We start from the raw sequence: 6,223 nt of genomic DNA, 5'->3' as shown, positions 1-6,223 counted from the left end.
CATCAGATGCCCTTCCACCAAAGCCAGTAGAAATGAAATTTATTATACCGTCAGGGGTACAAGCAATAAGATATTTCAGAGTATTGCACTTTTTATAATCTGACCATGTTAATGACTGTTTGATAGCATCAGATGGCTTTTCAATTTCTATTTCGAGACAATCAATAATACAGAACACAATACTATATCGCGCTCAGAAGGCTAGTGGTAAATTTGCTTTGATTTAATTCACTGAAGGTGATATTTTACATTTTCGTAAAAATTTGCTAATAACAGGCAAGGATTTAGAAAACATTTGTGAGGCATGAACTTCAGTTGTACCAAAGTCATCTCCTAAAATTGAAAATGAATGCCCACTTCTTATTTTCTTTAATGTGAAAAATATATATTTACTTTCTAACCCACTATATTTTTCAAGTATTTGAATTACATAATATGCAAATTCTGGTAATCCCAAATAAAGATGTGGTCTGTTTTGTAATTTTTGCACGGTACATTTTAAAAATAATCTCTGAATGTCTACCTTTTGTTCACTTTCTAGTTCTTTTCTTTCACTGGATGACAACTGATATTCTTCAGAAAAGTCACTTACACTATATGAACTTTCTCCTTCACTACTCTTATCCACACTTGAATGCTCAGAAACACCTGAACATACACTAGCGCTACTAGCACATGCACAGAAAAAAGTGGCCCCTTTCAACCAAGAACTTTGTTGAACTTGATAGATATTCTTTTCTAACCAGTGTAATTTACTTGAACTAGAATCATTGAGCTTGCAAAAAGAAAATCGTTGATCTTGTCATTAGTCGACCATTCTCTTCATCTATTTAAAGCTTGGTGAAAGATCGAGTTTCTTAAGATTAGCCTCCAAATATAAGTATTTCCAGAGAAGAGCATTAAAATTAAATACAAGATCTGCGCGCTTGCATAAAAAATCAGCCGAAAATTTTGAAGTCCTCGGGTCTTGAAGTAAGACCTTTGTTTCTCAACAAACTTAATTCTCAGCGGACCAATGAGATCCATCATTAGCGCGTGGGGTGCATCCACCTGATCCTCCGCCGGCCGGTGTCACCATCAGGTAGACTTGGGAATTTTAGTTCATTTTTGTGATTTCCATCTTTCCATCTCGCTCAGGAAAGTGAATAGTACAAAAGTTTAGTTCATTTAGTTCATTTAGATCACTGATCGCCGGTGCCAGTGGTAGTAACTACTAACAAGTAGTAGTTCACATTCATAAATTATTTCTTAATGCAAAATAAAAAAATACCTACTTTTGTCGGGATATTCAGCAATAAAGATAAAGTTGAATTTCAGGCGAAGCGGTAAAAGACAGTATCAATCGGATATAAATTTTTAAAAATATGTATTATGTAAACAAGATGAGAACAATTTATTCTTTGTATTGTAATAGCAAACTAACAAAGGCAATTATAATATTTCAAAATACATATAGGTATACACACACACACACACACAGTACACACTCACACACCCTAACAAGGTCACTTTTCAGTTTTCAATACACTAAGTTCGGAAGGACGGAAGGTCGCGATTAGCGGTTACGGGTTACGGTCACTTAATCAGTTTAATCTAAATCGCTCAATATGAGTTATGAGTAAATATTATTTTAAGTATTTTACAATCTGTCGAACGTTGTTTTGTTTTGTTGCATTCCTTCCCCCTCTCTCTCTCTCTCTCTCTCTGTTTGCATTGTTTGGTGTTGATTTACAGTACAATAACAATAAACAATTTACATTTTACAATAGTACAACAGTCCCAGCACAGTCTAACAATTGAAATCTATATACTTTGGTCCCAGATTACAAGTGAAGTGGGAAGTGGGTTAGTAGTCTTCTAGTTTGTAAAATTAGGAGTGATAACCATGCTTTTTAATGTTGTTATGTTGTTAGTCATTTTTAATCTTGACGATGTGTATGTGGTTGAGGCGATAGACTACCTACCGTGCACAGAGAATGTTGATGTTCAAGACCTGAATTTGGCGCGTACAATTTTGGAAAATCACATACCTCAAGGATATCGCTTACAGGATTTATATCCAGTTACGCAGACGGGAAGAAACCCTCATCGCTGGATAGGGGTTTATCAACGAATCGATAATGTGTACAGATAGGATTGTGCTTATCTTACCGACGTGCGAGCTTGTTTCAAACAAACGTGCCCACCTGGTTGTGAAATATCACAGGTACTTGTCTGTCTCTCAAACCCCAAATAGGCAATTTATTGAAGTGCAAATGTTGGTCAACTGCCGCTGCACAAAAATTGCCCATCGTCGTCGACGAAGATTTTTCACATCGGGGTTCCAGAATGGCTGCATAGAAACGAACAAAACTAAACACTTTCAGCATGAAAAACATTGCTCTATCTAAAAGCGGGAAATCTTATGCTGATAATTGCAACTATGTAGTATGTACCTATATGTAATTTAGATTTTAAGTTCTTTAAAAAAAAAAACAAAAATATTTCTCATATTATTATTCATAAATATTATTACATAGATTATTATTATTAAATAGCTTTAGTCAACAGAAGGTCGATCCTTATGAAATTGGATATGTGTAATAGACCCGAATGTTGGTACGGTGTCATAAATAGGTATTATCTTAATGGTTTGTTTAGGTTAAGAAATATGGCCTGGTATTGAGCTTTGGAATGTGTGTAGTTTGGATTTTTAGAGTTAGTTAAAGATAAGATTGTCTGAAAAACTGTATACAAATATATCATATATTATGGTTATAGAATTAAATGGAATATGAGGAGACAGAATAATTAAATAACTATTACTAGTATGGAATTTAATAAACTATTGTAAACTATGTTATTTTAGCGATCGAAATAAAAAACCAACGACATCAACTGTGAAAACGTTTATTTCTATTATTTCGCCTTCGACATTTACTTACACTATATCGAAAGATATATGAACATGAACATAAAATCCGAAAAGCAAAAGATACAAAAACTTAAAATAACAGTATAAACAAAGTAAAATGATCCTAAAGTAAAATAAACTAAGCAAATTCTAGCAAATGCCTACTAAGAAAGTTAGACATAAATTAATTATTATTCTTTCTTCTGAATAAATATATATGTTAAAACAGTAATATAAAAATAAAAGAATTATAAATTAGCATTTAGAAACAATATTTTGCTCACCTTTTGGCTTTTCAAAAGAGTACGTTTTTCACTTAATACTAATCCTGCCTTAGAAAATGTTCGTTCGCACGGAACTGATGTTGCTTGTATGCATAGCCTTTTTTTCATATAATAAAACAATTTAGGATAGATATATTTACGCGATTGCCACCAAGAAAAAGGATCTTCATTCCTACTGACAAGTGGCTCGCTTAAATATCTGTCGAGTTCTATAATACCTGATGCAGTAGTGTTTGTTTCTTGCAAAACCCTGCCTGCATTTTCATCAAAATGGGACCATTAGGTTGATTTAACAGATGTAGATTCTGGTTCTGTCTCGATACCCTTTGTTGTAACTTGTTCGTCATGGTGTGCTGGAGCGAGTCTTTTTCGCAAATTTGCAACTGCTGTAGTATACTTGTTTTGATCTTTAAATCCGAATTTTTTAAATCGTGGATCTAAAATAGTTGATTCAGTGAGAATCTCAACAGATTCAACGTCTCTGAACCGGCGGTAAAACTCATTTAACATTTCTTTTATTACTGACTTTACTTCATTTTCTAAATGTTCTTTATTTTCATATAATATTAAGTGTTGATATATTGCACGCACAAAAATTAAGATTTTCGATATCGTAACATTTTTTTCCGCACTGATTTCTGTGGTTATATCTTTATATATTTGCAAAATTTCTACCAAATTGTTTAGTATTGACCATTCTGTAGCAGATATAACATTCAAACTTGGACATTCTAATGCTAAAGTCGATATGACTGCCTCTTTTATTTTACAAATTCGTTCAATCATATCTAAAGTAGAGTTCCACCTTGTTTGCACATCTTGTTTTAATTTTAATTCCGGTAATCCCATCTGAGCTTGTGTTTTTTTAAGTTTTACTAAGGCTGACGAACTTCTTCTAAAATATGCTACGATAGCTTTTACTTTGTCTAAAAGTGTAGTTACCCCCTTAAGGCTGTTTTGGACTAACAAATTAATCGTATGAGCGAAACACCCTCGCGATTTCCATCCACCGATGCGCACAGCAGAAAGAATATTTGCGGCATTGTCACTGACAATACAAACAACTTTTTTTTCTATGTTCCAGGCTTCAAATTTTTGTCTCAAAAGCACTGCAAGGTTTGTACCTGTATGTTTTTCTTCATAAGAAAAACAATCCAGGAGATAAGAATTAAGCTTTAGTTCACTGTGTTCCTCACTTACGAAGTGTATCGTGAGTGCAACAAAACTTTCGTGATTGATGGATGTCCAACTGTCAGTTGTTATACAAACAAAATCTGCCTGGTCTATTTTTTTTTTTATTTTTTCGATTACAAGCTGGTAGGATTGATCTAACAAACTCTCACTTACGGTTTTTCGGCAGGGCAATTTATAACTAGGACACAATTTTTCACATAATTTTTGAAAATGTGGCTCTTCTACAACTCTAAATGAATGATACGCTTTTACAATCCATTGCAGAACCTGCTGGTCAATCTCTTTATTTTTAGCGACAGAAAGACGTTTTTTTTAAATTGCGAAATTTGTAATGTCACTCTGGATTATTTTTTTTCTCTTTGACGGAGGTACAAAATTATCTATGTTATCTTTATCAGAACTTTGGCCAGTACTAGATGTACTTGGCCTAGGTAATTCCGAACAATCACCTTTTTCATCAGCTGATAGTAATGAATTTCCGGTTCTTTTTATAGGAGTAAGAGGATGTTTCAATTTCATGTGTCTATTTAAATTTCCCATAGATCCGTTCATTGTAGATAATATTTGCTCACAGTATAAACATTTTGCACTATCCTTCCCACTTATTTCTTCAAAATGGAACCAAATATCGCTCCTTCTCGGCGCCATCCTCAGTTTATTAATATTAGCATAAATTTTATTTAAAAAATAATGTTTTTGCACTGAACTTTTTGTTACTGTTACGACAATAATAAATAATTACATGAACTTAAAAAATTTAATCAATGATTGACAAGTCGTGCAGAATCAAAACAGTACCAGACCGACTAAAACACCGACTAAAACAAAATCAAATCGCCATTCGCCAGACGTAAGTATTTTCATGTTTATATTTCAAACGTTCGATCACCGCTTTCAGCTCTGCGGCTCATATTTCGCTTCTCTTTCATTACATTAGATATCAGAATCGATCTCCGTCAGGCGATCTCGCAAACAGCGCAAACGATCGGGTTCACTGAAATAAAGTTTAGTTCGCATGTGAACTAATCTTTTTGCGTATACTGTTTCGATCATTTAGTTCACTGAAGTGATTCGATCATTTGAACTAGTTCGCTCATGAACTACACAAGACTACCATCAGGATCAGCCATTAGTTTAGTTTAGTATCAGTGGGTAGTATGTGATTTGTGCGATAGACGAGTGTCTCCCGGCGTCTGACCGTTATTTTTTATTACCGAGATACCGAGTTTCTGCCAAATAATGTCTGAATATAATAATCGTATATGTGAGTTATTAGAGATTTGGAATCTTGGCCATTTGAGGCCAATATTTGAAGGTAAGTTTATGTACTTCCTCACGTAATAGTTCTTTACAATATTTATATATTCATAAAGCAAATACACAATATAATTATATGGTACCTATTATGATGTATAATTATGGTTACAAAATGTACAGTAATTATTTTTAATACTTTTTACTTATCTTAAAATCACGATATCTTTTCATGCAATTTTTTAAGGCAATATTATTGCATATCAAAATGGCGTTCATTGGCATTATTTCTAAAAATGGCGTGCTTCTTCTTGCAGCAAACAGTGCGAAGCAGCTTTAAAGTATTATTATGTTTTTAAACCAATTAACAAAATACTCAAGTGGAAAATAAGTTGCTTGTATCAAAACTACAGAGTTTTTGTTTCAAGTATCCCGGTTTCTAAACAATAAAAAAATGTGTTTGTAAATAGTTTAGGTATTCTTGGCAGAAGTTTATTCTGTTAAATATAGGTTTTTTTACTTAATGTTTATCTATTAAATACTTATAAATTAATATGAAATTTGATTTAAAATAAGGATCCCCTTGCCATTGAAGATT

The sequence above is a fragment of the Anthonomus grandis genome, chromosome 24, assembly GCF_022605725.1.
Source record: "Anthonomus grandis grandis chromosome 24, icAntGran1.3, whole genome shotgun sequence".
Taxonomy (NCBI): Eukaryota; Metazoa; Arthropoda; class Insecta; order Coleoptera; family Curculionidae; genus Anthonomus; species Anthonomus grandis.
The sequence above is the reverse complement of the archived record's forward strand: the minus strand, read 5'-3'. Positions refer to the sequence as shown.